The following is a 19,399-nucleotide window of genomic DNA, read 5'->3' as shown; positions in this document are numbered from 1 at the left end:
ACTTAACTCTCAGCATGGGTCAAGTAGTATGTTTCCTTTAGATACTCTGATTTGTTTTGTTTTCTTTTTAGCTAGTTGACCTTTATTTGAACTTATATTTTATTAATTAAATTAATAAGATTAAGAATTCAAAAAAATTTTGATGTCTGAAACTTTTTTTATTTACTGTATTTTAAAAAAAAATTTTTTAGAGCCATTTAGAAAAAGAACGTGGACTGAATCAAAGCGCTTTTTTTTTTTTTTTTTTTTTTTTTTTTTTTTTTTTTTTTTTTTTTTTTTTTTTTTTTTTTTTTTTTTTCCCCCCAGACAAAATAGCTGCCTCCAGCAGGCTTTGGCAAACATTTGGCAGAATGACCCACTTCTGGCTCATTTTTCCCACATGCACATGGACCCTCATTATGACAGTTCATGGAGTTGAGGAGAATGAAGATGGGTCCAGTTGTGGTAGGATTTACCTACTAATTAGTAAACACCTGTTACTGATATGAAATAATTTCCTAGACTTAACCAGAACTTTAACTTACTACTGAATAAGGTGTCTTATTGCCAGACAGCACAACCCAGGAAATTCCTTCATATTCAGGTGGTAAATATTTAAATACTGGTTTCACCAGCAAATAGCCCCTGGGCTGAAAAGGGCTAGCTTGGTTTATTTGTTAAAATGTTTTCCTTTATTGAACACAGCTGTACAGAAAAAAAGGAGAAAGCATGACAGTAATAAAGAGGTGGCTGCCCAGACAACCCTGGAGGATCCAGACTTAGAAACCCTCTCTTATCATCAAACAAGGGATTCGGGTGAGAAACACAGAAATTAGTGTTGGGAAGTTCTTTTGCTTGAGTTCAGTGTCCGTTCTCCCACAGATGCCCAGAGACGTTGGGGTTAGAAATTGGACAAATTAAAGAATAAGAATTTTCCTGGCCAACTCAAGATAAGCTGTATTTTCTGGCATACTGTTTGTATGTATTCTCCTTACCCTTTGTCATCCAGCTCTGGAGGATGGCTCTAGCATGTGTGTCTTTTGGGCCTCTGGTTGGAACACCACCTCTGTGGGCTGGCTGTGACACATCTACTGATGGAGTGGGTATGCCCCTTCTTTGACCACAGGAGGGGACCGACTCCATCAGGATACCCTGCACTAAATATCTAGGACGGTGGGAGAAAAGCCTTAACAATCTTCAATAGCACAAAGAAATGGCAATTAGTAAGTATACTGGGCTCCTCACTCAAAAAAAAAAAAAAAAAAAAAAAAAAAAAAGAGAGGATCAGAGGATTTGAAACAAGCAAAAGGATGTACTTTTTCCACACATTCTATTATTAAATTATGAATGTTATTGCTCCAGGCAGAAGTGTAATAGATCCAAAAGCAGCCAGAGAATTTCATGGGAGAAGCATCCTTCAGGGCCTGTTAATAGTTGTGTGTTAACTACCACTTCAGGAGTCCATCAGCTGCAAATTGTTGGAAACCAGGAAGAAATTCCAGGGAAAGATCACTTCAGACTAGTTTTTTCCCTGCTAAGCCCCTGCTAGAGTCCCCTACCAGTGCCAGACACGGGTTCATGAGGAGATGGACTTCTGGTATTTTTTTTTTTCTGCTCTTAATTGGCAATACCTTAATTCCTACCCATGCCAGAGTTTTTCCTTCCACTAGGCTGGAATTTCTCACCAGGATGTGTCCAGTCTGTTGCCAGGACGAACACGTTTGGTTTGGCTCAGACCACCAAGCCTTTGGAAGCCCAGGCTCCCAAGATACAACTTTGACTTAGAAACCATGAACACTTCCCAGTGACTGAACTAGGTTTTGCCCAAAACTTGTTCTCAAAACATTTTTCTGCCCACACAAGAGCAAGGAACTTGGATTTTCTTACTGTTAAGAGACAAGCGCTAGACCAATTTATACATATACCCACATACCACAGGCTCCTAAACACCACCTTGGAACCAACCCAGCTTCTCTCTGGCTTAAGCCTGTTATCCAACTCCCAGTTGAAGGCACCCAGAGACAGTGAGTGCTGTTCTCCTTGAGTTTGCTCTTTCCATTTATCTCCCTCTCTGCTAAAGATACGCTCCCTAAGTCTTATTTGCATTTGTCTGGCTTCATCTCTCAGCCATTCGTTCTTGTTCTGGCTTTCTCTGATAGATTAAAAAGCTCTTTAGAAACTGGTGTTTTCTTCCACTGACGGCACTTGTGCACTGTAATCAAATACCTCTTGACCTCCTTTCTGATAAGCTAAATAGACTCTTTCAAAGTCTTGCTGAAATTTTTTCTCTTGCTCTCAGATTATTTGCAAGCTCTCTCCTGCAGCACTCAGTCTGTATGCAACACTCCCAGCCTCCTCCTGGGATGGAATGGGGGGAAAATGGGTGTTCTAAAGAAGTGGGGAAAGTTGTGTCGTAGTTGAGGCTTTGGTTTAGGGTCTGGCTTCGCTGGAAGGGTATCTACCTGGTCCAGAGTCTACCTGGTACCCATGGCATGCTCACCCTTCATAAAATCAATCATGCTTTGCCCTCCTATTTAGGGCACAGTTAGTCTCAGCAAATGGCAATCCTGATTGTCAGGCAGGAACGCTTCTCTTCAGAAAATGCACCAAGACCTGTGTACACTCACCAAAGAGAAGTGACCTGCTGAATTGTCTCTTGTGGACTTGGGACAGAGCTGTGCTCCAACACATCTGGACTTGCTGCTCCTCTCTTTGGCTGTCCCCTTCAAGAGCACATCTTCTTCCTCTTTTCTTCTCCAACCTTTGCTACTCCACCCCCTTTACAGACCTGCAGCCCTTCTTGGGACACAGCAGCATATATCCCTTGCAGAGATGCCTCCTCTGTCTCAGAGCTCTTCCTTTGCCACAGAATGAACAAGCATCTTCTCTGCAGTATTATAAGAACTGCCAGGATGTGGAAGATCCTCCTTTCCACAGTTAGGTGTTGTGGCCTTTAGTTTCTAGCTCCATCGTTATTAGAGATCCTCTACTGCTCCCACAGTGCCCTTATTTTTACAGCGATTAATCGAGAAGCCCTGGATTTGAAACCGTCCCTCAGTGTGTCAGGCTTGGACTGACTCTACCGTCTTTTTCCCCACTGCTCAGAGGCATTCAAAAGGTATTTAATTAAACCCACATCAGAGAGCTGTTAGCAAGCTTTCTCCAATTAGCAAGGTGGAGAGGACTGCATGTCATGGGGGGAAATGAGCAGACATGAAATGGTTTTGTTGCCTATGCCTTCCTCAGTGTCAGATTAATTGGCACTTTTCTTCCAATTTAAGGCAGAGTCTGGGCACAGACAGGTCACAGCATCACAGTGCAATCCCATCCTATTTTCTAGTTCCCTTCTCTCTTTCTCTCTTTAAACATGATTGAAAATTTCCTTTAACACCTGAATCATGTCAGGCTCTGTCTGCCAGGGCAAATGAAGAAGGAAAATTAGTAGCACTTACATTGGTCCTAGATCTCCGTTCTCCTCTTCCTTACCTGTTCTGTGCATGTGTCAGCTTTTTGTGTTTTAACACATGCCCCAAGTCACAACTGGCTCATATCAACTTCAGATGGACTTGCAGCTGCTCAGGCCCTCTCTATACACAGCAAGTTGAATTAGTCAAATGGTGATGCACCCTGACTGAAGATCTGCCCCCATGGATGTCAACTTGAACTTGTGGGAAGACACAGGGATCAGATGCAAGGAGAGATGTCTCTTTGAAAGCATTAACAGGAGACTCACAGCAGAGGCACTCCCTCTGTCTCCCTCAAGGACCTCCTGGCTCTCAGGATGTGCATGTAATACTCACTTGAGCTCTTCATATGCACTGTCACAGCCTGATGCTGTGTCCCATCTGGGGCTGGCACAACCGTTCTGTCAGGGTGAGACCTTCCCTCCCTACTGGTTACAGTCAGTCAGTTCTGCAAGGGTTGCAGCTGTGGCACTGGTCATGGGCTTCTTTCATGTCTGAAAATATATTTAATGCTCCACTGACTGTTCACCCCTGTGTATGTGGGAAACAGAGGAAGGGTTGCAGCTTTCAGGCTTGGCTACTTCTACAATTAAGGCTAGAAACATTGTGTCTTTCCAGTAGGCTCAGTTCTTATGGCATGTTTTGTCATGGGTCATTGGAACACTGCTGGGTTAGGTCTCCTCTAGAAACCCATGCTGCCTTTGGCCTGTGGTGATCCAGGAAGACAGGCTTAAAAGGTGCAAGAGCCCTTCCAGACCTATGTGGCTTCCTATGTGGCCAGAATGGCAAAGAGCAAACAAGTCAACAAGTTGGAGTGTGATCAGGGCAGCATTACATGACATCACATGACATGACATCACACCTCACAGCCTTGCACCTTACTTAGGATCCAGCTAGTGATCTAGGTGCACAGTGCCAGGATGACTGGTGGTCAGTATCGACTCAGAACAAGGTGTGGACCTGTGGCTCAGGGGCTGGAGAGAACCACGTGCCACAACTGGTTAACTAACCAAAGCCCGACTCCTTGGGTCACCCTACATGAGCACACAGGACTGGCAAAGAGTATGCTTCCTTTGGAAGGAGAGAGAACCTCACTCTCACTTCAGAGGATATAGAAACAAATTTAACAGCTTTTTTCTTTGACTCCCAAAATCAAAGTCAAATCTAGGCTGCATTTGCATCCTTGGAAATCCTTACAGTAGTGTCCTAAGGGTGTTGACAATCAGGTCCATTTTCCCTCCCACATTTAAATGCAGCTACAATTCCAACCACACAGCAAATCCTCTTCTATCAAAGCAGGGCACTGGGTTTTGTTTATTATTTGCAAATCGCAAACCAGCATATACAAAAGAGTCCTACTTCAATGTGTGAGCCCGTGGTGGGGACATGCTGCTATGACAACAACATGAGGCTGAATCATCCAGACAGACAAGACACACATAATTGTGTGATCACCTGTTCCCACTTGTTCAAAGGAAATTTTATTAGCGCTGCTGAAAGTACATTAGAGAACAAAGCATAAAGCATCCACACATCAATCAGGGCTTAGCTAATCAATGCAAGCACCGCCTGAGCCCGGTGTCTTACTGTTTGGCCATTCAGCATTTCAAAGGCTTGAGGATAGCATTTACAAAAACTTGTGTCTACATGTGAAAGATCAAAAAAACCTCAATTTCTACTAAAATGAAACATTTATGGCTTTTGGATCTTGCTGAGAACATCAGAGTTCTGACTGTGGGATGTTTGTGGTCAGTGGAGGGACAGTCTGGATCCAGGATGACGGTTAGAGAATGGACATGACTGATGGCAAACATGCCTTTTTTAATTTTTAAAAAAAACCCTAACCCAATAATTAAGAGGCAGGTGAGAGAGGAGAGCTGGTCTACTGTGTTACAGACAAACAGGGATACATAGGGTCATAATTCACTCAGCCATACATATAAGTCCATATGTGTTTATGCTGTGCAGGTGCACTGGCCACAGCATCCATGTCCAGCTGGTGAGAGAGCACTTCCACTTGTTTCCTTGCTCCCTCATTTGTCCTAGCATGAGGGTGCCAAAATAATGACTCTCTAATCATAGGACTGCTTTGTATGTCCTTTTGTAGCGATATAACCCCTGGGCAGCACAAAAATTGCTTAATGATAATTCCAGAATATCCCTATATGTGAGTGTCTGGCACTCTTTTTTATGCTCTGTCCTTTCTGAATTTATTGGTGGTTTTGCTTCCTGAAGTCTTTCATACCTTAATCTCGTTCACCCAGAAGACTCCAGCAGGTATAAAGGACTGCTCGAGTGGAAAGAAGCCCATTGTATTTATTAATAATACTCTTTTTGAAAAGGTGGTCAAAACGGTATTCACAACATTTGAAGATTTTCTACCAGAAGCATCAATGGCATTTTTACACAACTTGGGGAGTTTTCCGCTAATGCTCCTTTCCAATACTGCCCAAATAAATATCAGTGGAGTTCATCCAGAAGCTGACAGGCGGCATTATTGGCAGCAGCAATAAGAGCTGAGATGTTTTCCTCTGTAGATATTGCATATGCATGAGTGTCTCACTGAGAACATTTCCATCTGCTCCATGGTGAACGGAAGATGTGGGTATTCCACGAGAGCCATGCTGAGATCACTCAATGAACCACTAATAAAACCAGTCCCAGAGTAATCTGAAAACAAGAGGTTCAGAGGCATAGACATGAAACACTGCTGAACGAGCCCATGCTACAAGCCAGGGCTATTGCATTCAGTGACAGAGCAAATAATGAAAAACAGCATCTCTCCCCACTTTCCTTTGTACATGGCATCAAGGTTTAGCCAGGTGCAAAGAGGGACTTTTTTGAAAGTCAGCTTCAAAAGGCAGTGAGGAAGAAAAAAAAAAATCCCAAGAGGGAGGATAGTGAAGCATGACAACAGATTTCCAGATAAAAGCAAGATTTCTCCGTTACCAGAGATGAGCAGACAGTGAGGTGCATTGAAAACTGGTTGAATGGCCATGCTCAGAGGGAGGTGGTCAGCAGCATGAAGTCTTGTTGGATGACAGCAGCTAGCAGTGTACCCCAGAGGTCAATATTGGGCCCAATCTTATTCAACGTCTTTATTAATGATCTGGATGATGGGGTAGAGTGTACTCTCAGTAAGTCTGCTGATGTTACAAAACTGGGAGGAATGGCTGATCCCAGGTCATGCTGCCATCCAGAGGGACCTTGATAGGCTGAAGAAATGGGCCAACAGGAACCTTGTGAAGTTCAACAAGAAGTGCAAAGTCCTGCACCTGAGGAGGAACTACCCCAGGCACCACCAGTAAGTTGCAGTGACTAAGCACTGGAACAGGTTGCCCAGAGAGCCTGTAGAGTCTCCGTCCTTGAAGATATTCAAAAGCTGACTGGACGTGGTCCTGGGCAACAAGCTCTAGGTGGCCCTGCTTGATGCTATACAATTTCTGTTTAAGAATGGGGAAAACTTGATTGCTCTGTTTTAAACTGAAAGCAGTCTGGGGAAAACAAGATAAAATCCACTCTCCTTCTGATTTTGGATCCCCTCCGCAACTCCATCTCCAGTCAGGAAACTGTAATCTTGCTGCATGGCTGCAGAAGAGCTGGGGGACTTGTGGGCAAGGTTGTCACCTCTCTGCATGTTCTTAACACTACAGTGTCTAGTCACAAAGACAAATTCTAAAGTAGGAAGCTCAAAAAACCACAATCCTATGACCTTGCACTGCTTAGAAATCTGGAGGTGCCCTCTGAGATGGTGTCCCCTTGCCACAAGTGAGGAAACCTTGTGCATTAGCCTTTAAGTTTCCTTCCACAGCTTGTCAGATGGATTTCATCATTTGGAAAGGGCTGACTGAGCTGTAGAGAATGGACCTGCCTCAGATCTCTTCCTCGAACCCTTTCCCTGCAAATAAAGCCGGTGACGGTGCAGGTGATGGACACAGTGTGAAGTGTGGGGGTGGCTGTCATTCTGCTATGTCATGTTATCAGTCATCTCCTCTCCCCCACCAGCCTGACTTGATGGGATCCCTTTCTACCTATCTCAGTGAACAGAGCCACGGAAACACACACACACAGACACACACACACACCCCAGAGAACAAAAATAACCTAACCTGGCAGAAAGTAGACATGCTGTCACACCTCCAAGGGGAAAACTGATACAGCCTCTTGCTTCTGTTTCAAAATCAATTTCAAGCTGGTTCCATGAAAGAAATGGCATAAAGGGCATTAGGTCTGGCAACACAGGCTGCCATTCCTGGGATGATGGATGGGAGATGAGTACAATTACCTGGACGCCTAGAGCTGGTACACAGCCTTTTCTGTTCTGCAGACTCTGGCTGTCCCTCCCCATCAGAAGGAAGATCAAAACAAACTCTGCGGATCCTCTTGTGGGGCTGGACTTGTCTCTGCTCCAGCTATCTTGGAGAACAGAACAAGGAGCAGCAGTGGCTCAGAAAAGGCAGTCTGTAATGTATCAATCTGCTGCACAGCGATGAAGAGGAACTTCTCATACATCATCTCAACACAGTACCATGGCTGCTATCCTGCCCTGTGGTCCCTGTGTCCCCTGAGCTGCTGGTGTGCAGTCCCATCCAGGGAGAGACCCCGTGGAGGGACCCTGCTGGCAGCACTCTGCAGCAGCAGCTTGATCTCCCTAGAAGAGAGATGACACCTCCCAAATGGTGTATCCCTTGTCAGCCTTCACCTTCATGGTGTTGATGTTAATAGTATCAGCCACAAACTCTTCACTGGGTTATCTACCAAAGGGTCCTTGTGAAAACACAGGGCTGTGTTTACTCTAGTTGTAAGAGGAGGTCAAAGTTGTGCCCACATCAGTCAAGTGTTGAGTCTCATTCCTTCTTCCTGATGCCCCCAGAGCTGTCCTGCTGCTCTTGGTTACATTAGCACTCACCAAAGGGATTTCCAGTGTGGGCAGACTGTTGGCAGCAAACCCCACACTTCCTTATACCTGCCATCCTATCTCTCCCAAACTCACTATCCCCTTCCCTTCTGCCCCTGATGAGAGGAGCAAAGCAGAAATGCAACATCAATTCCTACACTCTTGCAGGTGCCACCTTCTTTCATTTAGAGGCTCACCTGGAGCTGACATGGATGCTGGGTCCATCATCAGCTCTTGGAGGGGAAGAGATGCCGAGGTCCTGGCACCACCCATACACCCAGTGCACAGTGGGCCACCCATGGGATCACAGAATGGGGGTTGTGTGATGCTCACAGAGCTGGCCATGCAGCAGGGAGAACCAGGTGGCCTCGAAGATGCCAACATGATAAAACAGCTGGACACTCTTAGCCCCTGGATTTTGCTTCTGTGGAAGAAGGAGACATGAAGGGGCACAGCAAACAAGGGGTGATGTTTGCTGCATTCCCCCTGCTTGGCAAGGGCCTTCCACTGGCTTCTTAGCTTTGCTTTTGTTTGGAGGTCAAATGCAATAGGAAATGCCAGAAAGTGGCGATCCAGAAGTTGTCACCAACTGCTGGCTCTGGTTTTGCTCAGGCTGACAAAAGCACCAGGATCTATATCCAGCTTTAGGAGAGAATGGGACCGTGGCATCTCATGTTATTTGGTGAAACTAATGAAGTCTAGTCTTTTTTTTTTTTTTTCTCTTGAAAATTGAAATGCTTTTGGAAAACTATCCTCTGTCTTGTGGTTGCAGGCAGCTCTCCTGAATAAGCTATTGTCAGGCCTCAGAGATGTGAGTCAGAGCATCTTTAATCTCTGGGCGGGAGTGTTCTCCATGGCTTTCATGCTTTGGGATAAATCTTCAGAGACGTTCCCAAATTAAGCACGATTCCTTTCTAATCTCCTTGCACTTCTTCCTCTCCCCATTTTATCAGCCAGGCTCAAACACATTCAGCATGGCCTACTTCGAAGCAAACTGATTAATACAATCGCTTCGGGTTTTAGGAGGGATCAGTGCTTACAGCAGGGGAAAGAGCTCCTACTGTTGCCGGCAGCCTCAGCTCCACAGTGGCTTGGGAGGCTTATAGAGATCTGCCTGTGAGCAGAGCTGACAGCAGAGGGTGGCAGCAGGGATCACTCACACGGGCATCTTCTGAACTCCAACGGGAGCCGGCTTAGTGTCCAGGCGATTCTCTGAGCCCTCAAGGATCAGAAGTGGCATCACACTGCATAACGTGGCTGGCGCTTCCTGGGCTTGGGGGAGAAGGAGAGAGGAGCTGTTGGTCTGCAGAAGGGACATTCTGTGCTGCTCAGTGGCACCCGTTCTCTTCCTGTCCCTTGGCAGCAGCCATGTACCACAAACCTCCACCAGCTCCTTCAGCCAGAGGCAGCTGAGCGGAGGATTGCAGCTCATGCTGCTCAGCTGCAGCTGGCACACTTTTGGTGTAGGAGAGAGGTTTTGGGTTTGCATCACCGCCACGTGGAGTTCAGGCCTAGCTGTAGGATGTGAAAAGCCTGAGTCGGGGAGCAGTTGTCTGCATGTCTTGCTGCTATGGGGCTGGGGTAGAGAGGGATGTTGAAAGGGGGGTGATGAAACGCTGTGGGAAAAACACCAGCTCTGGATCCATATGTGTATATTGATGTTGCTTGCTGGAGGGAAAACTGCTCCTCTTGGTTTTTCTGAATCAATTTTTCTGATAAAAGATGCCATCTCTCACTGCCAACCCTTCCCTCATCCAGCTTATGCAAGCCATCTCCTCTTTGTCTGATGGAGGGGTTCCTCACTCGTGATGTCCTTGGATAGCCCCTAAGAGCTTACAGCCTACATACAAAAAAGATGCACAATGATTAGCTGCATTTAACACATGAGAAGCCAGAAGTGGAAGAATTATGCAGAAGGGAATCTCCTTTTGCACTTGCAGTTTTGAAGCAATAGAATCCTGAAACCAGCACCACATTTGCCTGGGGCTAGGAGATACAAAAGTGTAAGTGCCCTTTGATTTGTCACCAGGCTTCCCAGAGTGGGCCAGGCTATAGTTTTTTAAGGTGAAATGAAATAATAACTAAAATGCTGAACTGAAAAGACAGTGCATTTTAGATCGGTAATAAAATGGGACATTGCCTACGGAAAGCTGAAGCTCATGGAACTCCATGGAGTTCATGGAGCACAGTGGATGGATGTTGATGGTGGAGGAGGCAGGAGGGGCACAGCTAAACCAAAAAAAAAAAAAAAAAAAAAAACAGATGTGCGCCTCCTGAAGGTGCTTGTTTCCTGCTCACCTCCAGAACCTCTGTCTCAGAGTCCTGGAGGAGAGTGGCAAGGAGCCCTACCAGTTCCTGCCTTTACAGTCTGGCCCATGTGTCTACAGGCTTGTTTTTTTCTTGATTGACAAGAAGTGGAGGACCCTCATGCTTACTAAAGTGTATAATGGCTGCCTTGATGTCATTTATTGACGCTTTGGAATAGCTGTGCTTTCTAATTACTTCTTCCCTCCTGCCTGAAGAGCACCTTTTGCTTTCAGATTAACTTATTGCTGTCTCTTTGAACTTGCGCCTCTGTACTCCAAGCACCCTGGGTTTTGTGAGATCAAGGCAGGCTTGGTTAAGGTAAAAAGCAAGTAGTGATCAAGGTTTCTTTTCTGCACACGAACGTGCCAGGTTTGCTTATGAGACTGGGTGGCACAATCAACTGATTTAGGGTCCTTGTGCCTTCAAAAGACACTCTGCAAGAAGAACAAGTTAGCAGGCTGCCTTTGAAGGGGAGAAGCCTTCTTCCCTGTGTTCAGAGGGGCATTGGTAGTGTCCAGCATGTGCCTCCATATGAACTCTATGTATTTTTTGGACATGTGCAGTGGCCTCTTCGTTCTGGCAAGCAGGGAGATTTTCTGTCTGTGATAGATTCTTCCTATGTGAGTGCAGTTTTACAATTCAAGCTGAAAGGGCTGATTTACTCCAGACAGTCAAATGTCCTGGATAGAAATGGCAAAGTCCAGATCCAGATTGAAATTCTCCACTATGTAGTGGGATAGCAGTTTGGCCGAGTTTAAATTAGTAACAGTTGCATTGTTCTTACCAAATATAGATTCAGCAGAGCTTTTAAAATGTTAATTCACTGTAGTTTAGTTATGGTATGGAGGAAAGCCCCAGCGTTTTCCTGAATACAGATAGGAAATTTAGCCATGAATGATAATCTGGAATTTGCAGAATCCTTATTGTCTAGACCAACCAGGCAGGAGTTGTCCTTGGGCTTTGTGCAGCACCGAGCACACCAGGCAAGCTGACAAACTGGCATCCTCTCTTCTAAGGTTTGCATCCTGCCCATCTATTTCAGGCAGTGCATTAAACTGCTAGTGGTCTCAGTGACGGTGGCTTCCTTATGGAAAAGAAATTAGGTCAGGAGGGAGGTCTAGGGGTCACCACCACCCAAAGCCTAAACCCAGCTGAAGCATGTATTGCTTGCTCTTAAAAACTACAAAGGTGGAACACCATCCCTGTCCCGACAGGATTATTTTTCCACTTGGCAAGGTTTCCTTTAATTTCTAACTTATATCCTCATGGGCTACAACTGAAGCATGCCACTTCCTTTCCTACCTGTTGTGATCACAGAGAAGACTCCTTTCTTCACAAGAACTTTCTGCAAATTTGCAGACTGGTCTCATATTTCCCTTTCCTGAGACTAAAACTATTGCAATCTTTTTCAGTCTCCTTCTATGCTTCCTGTTTTCAAGGACTCTGATAATGCTGGTCACTCTTCTCACCTCCTGACACACTGAGTCTGGGTACCCAAAGCTGAGCACAGAATTGCAGCTGTGTAGAGAGGAAGATGCCTGATGCCTTATGCTTGAGGATACACCCTAGGGTGTAGCAGAGCTCTTTAGCAGCTGCTCATGGGCTGGCTCCAGCAGCTCAGGACTAAAGAATCCCTGAGCACAACCTCCTTCCATGCTAGAAATCAAGGCTACCGCTGCTTGCACACAAGCATTGCTCAGAGCAAACTGCAAAAGTCTGCTTTAAAGCAGGACAATTTACTTGGGAGACAGGCATGCTGAACTGGCACAGCCCATTTCCCACAGAGTTATTCCTGGAGGCCAGGCTCTGCTGGGACTCCATGGTGCCCAGTAAACGAGATGTTTCATGCTTTGGTGTGACTGTTGAGAGGCATTTTGTGCTAGCAGAGTTTCTCCTACTTCTCCCCAGCTGCCTGTTTACTCCAGACTTGTCAGAACTGCACGTCTGGTCCCTCTGTGAAAAATTTGGTGCAAGCAGCCAAAGGATTTAAAAGTTATTAGGAAAAAAAAAAAAAGAGAGAGAGAGAACAGCAGCATAATTCTGCTTCGTTCGGAAATAAAGCTTAAAAAAGATGAAAGGTATTTGCCTCAACTCTCTGCGGGCTCTACCTTGGCAGCCAGATGGAGAGGCTTTGGGAAAGCAGTTCCAGGAGCCTGGAGCTCTTAGCCGCAGTAAAACCTGCCGCTGGGACAGCTGAGCCGTCTCAGTGCAATCCGCTCTCCTCTGGCTTCCTGGCAGTTTCAGGATTTTTCTAGTGGGTTTTGGAGCTGAAAGACCCCCAGTAGCTTGATCAATTCCCATACAAGATGGCAAATGATTGCCCACAAATGGCAAGCAAATTTCTTGCCTGGCAGTCCAGGCTGTGGCATTGAGGTTCTTCCTTTATTTTTTTTATTGTTGCAGACACTCATAAATGAGCCCTGTGCACCCAGAAATGCAATTGCTAGCAGACTGAAAGGAGGGGGGGAACAAACAAGGATGACAAACTAGGTGTCACAGCTTTGGAGTACAGCTTGGAGGCTGGCTTGTGGGGCTCGGTGTCTACAGCATGGCTGGTTTGGATGAGGCTGGTTTGGAGAGCACCCACACTCGATTACTCATATCCCTACTGAAGGCTGTGGACAGAGCCTGAAGGTTTCAAAAAGCTCTGGCCCACAAATCTTTCTTCTTGAGGCTCTTTCCCCTCTTACTGTAGATGCCACCGCATATGCCAACACCCCTGGATTTCTTCCATGACAATCCCAAGGCAGTGAGGGGCATTAGGACATTTTTTCATCAGGGCAGTGAACATGGAGGCTAAAAACTTGGGTGCAATTTCTCTGTGACTGGGATGAAGGTGCTGGAGTGTCCATCCTCAAGAGATCTCCAGAGCTTAACCAGACAAAACCCAGAGCTTGGTTTAATCTTTGAAGCTGGCACTGCTTGGGGCATGGAGTTGGACTGGAGACCTCCAGAGGTCCCTCCCCACCTAAATGAGTCTGTGATTGCAGGCATGGATTGGGGTAAGACTCATCTTTCTGGTCCTCAGGTCTCCATATCTGGAGGAAGGAAAAGTTATCTTCCTAATTCGGCATTATCCAGCCAGCCAAAATCATAAAGAAGAAAGTCAAATATAAAATACCCAACCCCTTTTTTCAAAGCTGGGAAGATTGTTGTGCTTGTCAGACATTTCATTTTTTTGTGACATTTTCACTGAATTTTTTTCTTGAAAATGTTATTGCTTTTTAGCTTGACTGAAAAGCCTGCTTTCAGAGAAGAGAAATTCTCAATAGCCATCTTGATAACGTTTTCTTTTCTTTTCTTTTTTTTTCAAAGAAAACAATTAAAAGCACTCATTACAAATGTTGAAAATCCCTCATGGTTGGTCTGTTTTGAACCCTGCAAAATGAGAACAGATATTTCTGTATTTTTCACAAAGTAGTTTTCCCCCTTTAAGTCCTTCCATTCAGGCTGTAAGCTTTTCAGGGTAAAAATTGCCTCTTTAACAATGTCATTTTCCAGCTCCCACTTCACCAAGGTTTTCAATTTGGACGGGAGCTCTAAGTCAGATAATCATTCAAGACCACAATGTCTCTGGTTCAAAGCAATGCTGACCATTTTAGGTCACAACTCCCAAACTAAGACTTTCAGTTTATTAAAGATCTAAGTTTCTGAAGTTGGGTTTTTGTTGTGTTTGTTTGTTTGGTGTTTGGGTTTTTGTTTTTTGTTTGTTTTTTTTTTTTTCCAGTAGCTGAGTTCACTGGTGCCCTGCTTGTTTTGTAAACTATTATGAAAAAAATAATTACTTTTTCAGGGAGATGCTGCAAGTTCTCTGCTTTTCATGAATTGCAGCTATTGAAAATTATCTTAGTGCCTAACAGATCTGTTATGTCTGCCCCTTCCCTTAACACTTACAAACATGTATCATGTTGATGAATTTAGATGGTCATTTAAAGGCAAATTGCTTGTCCCACTTTTTGCTTCTTATTGATTGTCATGTAATTAACTGATTCATTTTGTTAATATAATCCAGAGTGTCTGCAACCCACTTAATCAGCAGAGCCTGATCAGAAGACTAGGGTTTAATTAGACTGCACTAATTGCCCCAATGAAATGATGCTTCCCCTGTCCTGAGCCATTACTTATAGGAGCCAGATTTTTTTTTCTATTGAGATTTAATCAGAGGGAGAGAGAATAACATTTTGCCTCCTGCCAGAGGAAGGACTTCTCAAAGGATTTCTCTAAGCAAAGGCAAAGCAGTTGAGGAGAGCAGTCACACATGGTTAGGGGTCACACACCCCTTATTAGCTGAACAATATGATGGTCTGCCCACCCTGTGAGATCAGGTGTGGTTAATGGTGCATGATCCATGCTGTGAGCTCCCAAGCTGGCCCTGGAGCTCACTGAAGCCATGCAGGACCTGGGGCAACTTGGCACTGTAGTGGGAAGGTCAGGGAAGTACTATGTGCTGCCACAAAGTAACATGAAAAGCCTGTTGCCTGCCTGTGTGTTATACTCAACCTCTGCCAGCCTCCCTTTAACTAGAGTAGCTAAAGTGTATGAGGACCATGCACACTTCAGAAGATGTCTTCTAAGAGATGTACTTCCACCACCCATCAAGCTGATTTCCTCAATCCCAGGTCTCAGTGTAGAGACCTTTGCTGTCAGCCAGCCTCGCTTCTGGCCCTTGGAGGTTGTATAAATCACACAAATCATATGCAGTGGCCAAACTGTTCTCCGAAGGGAGCCAGAGCTTGGTCTCTGCAGAGCTCAGGCAGCAGAGAGCGAAGCAATTCCTCCTGCCCTGGAGAAAAACCCATTTTCAGAAAAGTCTTTCTTGGTCATGCAAGCTGATAAGCAAATATTTTAAATGTGGTGGAGGGTGCTTGGAAGATTAACTGCTTAGAAAGTGAATGTGTGTGTGTATATATATATTATATATTCATATATATTCTGTCTTTCAGCTTTCACACCCAGACTATGGTGGGTATCTCACTGTAGATCATAGAAGTGACATGATGGAGGTAGCTGTTATGGTAAATGGTTACAATCCTATTTATTTCAGTCCTGGTCCTCCAACTGGATTTGCATAAAGGCATATATGTAAACATGAGCAGCACCCCTGAATACAGCCCCAAAGAATTCTTGTGGCAGTGCTGGGTGAGTGGTGAGGACCCAGTGGGAACTGAGTCTGTCTCTGGTCCATAAGGCTGAGATCTGCCCTTGATTTGTTCTGCAGCTCTCTGAGTGCTCTGTAAATGTCTGAGCTTGGCAAGGAAAATTGCAACTGATTGTAAATTTCTTGCAAAAATGGACCTTCAGCAGGGCTAAACCAATTTGCAAAATCAAGGTGAATTTGGGAAGTAATTTTGGCCTCCCCTCCTCCCCTTAAGAAACAAGGGAGGTGTTTTTGGAAGTACCAACACAGCTTGACTCTGACATTTCCTAAAACCATGCTTTTAAATGTTTGCAGGTTGTGTTGTTGGCTTGCCTGTGCTTATAAGGGTGAGGGAGATGACTGGCTAATTAGCTTGTAAACAAAATAATTTCTTTTGCTTTGCATCAAATGAAATATTTTGGGTTGCTGAGTCAGACTCATGCATGTTTAAAAACATTTTGGCAAAAGAAATTAAATTAGAAGCAAAGGGGGTGAAGGGAGAAAAGTACCCCGTGGGGACAGCCCTCCTCTTGAATGAAGGGCTGACTCTTGAAAGCAGTCTCATGGAGCGGGAAACAGCTGAGGCACTCAAGTTGCTGATGTTTTTTCTTGGAGTGTGGGGGGGTATCGCTCTGTAGGTGACTGATGCTAAACCCAGTTTGGTGGGTGAGCCTCTGCTTCCAGGTACTCTTCAGCCAGTGCCATGAGCCTGAAGAGGAATCAGCTGCTTAACGTCAAATGAGTGACAGAGACTGTGATTAGTGCTGGATACAGCAACAGCCGTTGAAGGAGAAAGCCCAGGGTTTTGTCTCTGGAGGAGGTTGTTGCATTACCTGGAGGCCACCCCTCATCCTGCTTTCCTGCTCATCCTTGGCCTCTTCCTGTCTCTGTGCCACCAGCCTCTTCTCCACCTCATGGCTTTGAAGCCATGGTGTGTGGCTCAGTGTGGTGCAGAGGTCTCTCCACCTTCGAGGGGAGGGCATCTTGATTTCCAGCACAGGGGCAAGGAAGTATTTGGAGAGGGACACACCAAACCCATGAGGAAGGAAGTGGGTATGCAGCATTTCTGGGGCTCAGATCTCACTGGAGTAGTGGCTATGGAGATTTTTCCCAGCTCCTTTTGCTTTTGCTCCTTTAAGGAAATAGGATTTTTGTGAGGTTTTTTTTTTGGTTTTTTTGGTAAATAAACAAGATTAGCAAAGATCTATTTTTTCTTTTCTAACAGTAATAAGGATTAGGCAGCACTGGGGCCAGAGGATCACCAGTCATAAACGAATCAAAAGAAACTGTGAAATCCAGTATATAATGCATGATGGTGCAGGGCTCCAAGACCGAAGTGGGCAGCAGGCATCACCACCTGCACCACCTGCTGTGGGACACAAGAGCTGTGCCTTCAGGTGTGCCTTTGGGTTGTGCGCTGGAGCTGTGGCAGCTCAACAGCCAGACGGCTGGGGGTGGGGAGCATATCAGCTGACTGACTTGCATCAGTTTGGGCCCCTGGCTCACTTTTCTTTAGGGTAGTATTCATGTAAATGTGCCAAAAGCAGCAGCAGTGCTGGGCCCTTGCTGCTAAACCTCTGCCTCCATCCAGTGTGCAGCCTGGCTGCGTGTTGAGTGGCCCATGACCTCCAGAGAGGAAAAAGATTTTTCTCCCTGAAGTTAATATTTTTAAAGTACTTAATGTTTCCTCTCTCAATAAGTGGCTTTGGTGGAAGGGCAGTTGAGCCGTGTCTGGCAGTGATGAAACGGGATCACAACTCCAGCTGACAGCAACTTGGTATGATCGTACTCAGTTTCCCTCTTGTGGTTTGCAAAGGAATTAACTGGAAGGATATTTAATTACTTTCCCAGTTGAATACGGCCAAGCTATGCTGGTGTGCAGGGGTCTTCATCCTGCAGTCCTGGTCCATTCAGAGCTTCACCTGAGAAGATCCAGATGGCATTGCTGAATTCTGTTAAAGCTGTAGCTCTGCCCTTCATATCGTGATCACAGATTTTCACCTCTGCTTTTCAATGCAGAATAACTGAAGCTGTTAGATGAGGTCTGAGGTGTCCTTCCATCAGGAGATATTTTCTCACATTATCTCTCCCTCATGCTGTTTTCTGCCTGCTACAAAGGCCACAAGCTCTCTTAGGCAGGATCTGTCCTTACTTCTGCCTGCAAAGAGCTGAATACAAGGCCTAAGTTCCTATAATGTATATCTTAAAAGCTTCTGTGGGGAACTGGTGAGGGCCTGCACTCCACTGAAAAAGGAAGGAGCCTCAAAAATAAAAGGGGGGTGTAAAAGAAGGGAGATCACACAAATCAGGGAAGTCACTAAAGAGCCACTGTGTCCACCAAGGTCTGGGTAGAATAGAGGTCCATAGAGGTGTGGCAGTGGTTGACACTGAGGGACTGCCATGAGTTCTTACCATGGTGGTGAAGGGAAGAGAGGCTCTGTTTGACAAGAGTTTAATTTTTTTGGGACTGCTTTTTCGCCCTAATCCTGTAGAGTCCCTGAGGAAGATGTTTGGCATCCTCCCCTCTCCCTGCTCGTACTGGAGGGACTCAGCATCCTGCAGAGACGGCAAAGGAAATCACAGGATTATTCCCCATGGTGATTATCCTGTGATCTCTCAGGGCTGTATAAATGGGAGATGATTACAGCTAGAAAAGGAGTAAATTGTGTAATTAGAAAGGGAGACGAGGGAAGGACTTCACCTCTGCCTGATGATGCTAGTTTGGAGATAAGAGTGGAAAAGAGAACATGGAGCAGTGTCTATGCTGGGACCCACAGCATCAGAAAGGGTTATCATTGACCTTGTCCCTGACTGCTCCTGCCACCTTGGGCAAGCCCTTTGGTCTCCTCCTCCAGAGAAAGCACAAAATAATACTTTCTGCTGTATCTCTTAGCCAATTTCTTTGGGAAGAAAGGGGATCTCCCTCATGCCTGTCCATCTTGCCCCAGGCTTGCAATGTGGTTGGCTTATGAGTGGGCTGGCCACACTCTGGCATTAGCATTACCCCAGATTTCCCTCTGGGACTTGTCACAAATAGTTAGAAGAGAAGAGCTGTTGCAGGATCAAGTCCTCAGCGGTTCTGTGTTGGGTGTAAGATAACCAAGATCTTCCTTGTTGCTCTACACAGAGCAGGAAAGAGCATTTTGCCTCCCTTTCCACTTATTATTGACACTGCCTGGCCTGGGCCAGAAAACGTGTCTGTTCCCATTGCAGGCAAAAAAGCACACAGCACAATTACTCTCAGAGCCATGGTGAGGGAGGCTATTAATGTGAATATTATTCATGCCAGGAAAAATAGCCAATTACCTTCCTATAGAACCACTCTCTGCCCAGTGAGCCAGTAATTGCAACATCTAACATTTGTCACTGAGCTCTGAAAGCACTTTGGGGACAAAATACTGACAAATGGATTTGGACTTAAAAGAAAAAGACAGGGAAAAAAGTAAAGTACTAGATATTCAGGAGGTGTAAATGGCTGCAAAGGATATATTCACACTTACACCTCGTCCTGCAGATGCAAAAATTTGGCTTTCTCTTATATCTACTCTATGTTTTAAAGGTGCATAATTGTATTAACATAGATGTTTAATAAACTGAAGAGAAAAATAGTATGTG

This window comes from Athene cunicularia, assembly GCF_003259725.1.
Source record: "Athene cunicularia isolate RWA chromosome 8 unlocalized genomic scaffold, athCun1 chr8_part1, whole genome shotgun sequence".
NCBI lineage: Eukaryota > Metazoa > Chordata > Aves > Strigiformes > Strigidae > Athene > Athene cunicularia.
Note: the sequence above shows the minus strand (reverse complement) of the source record.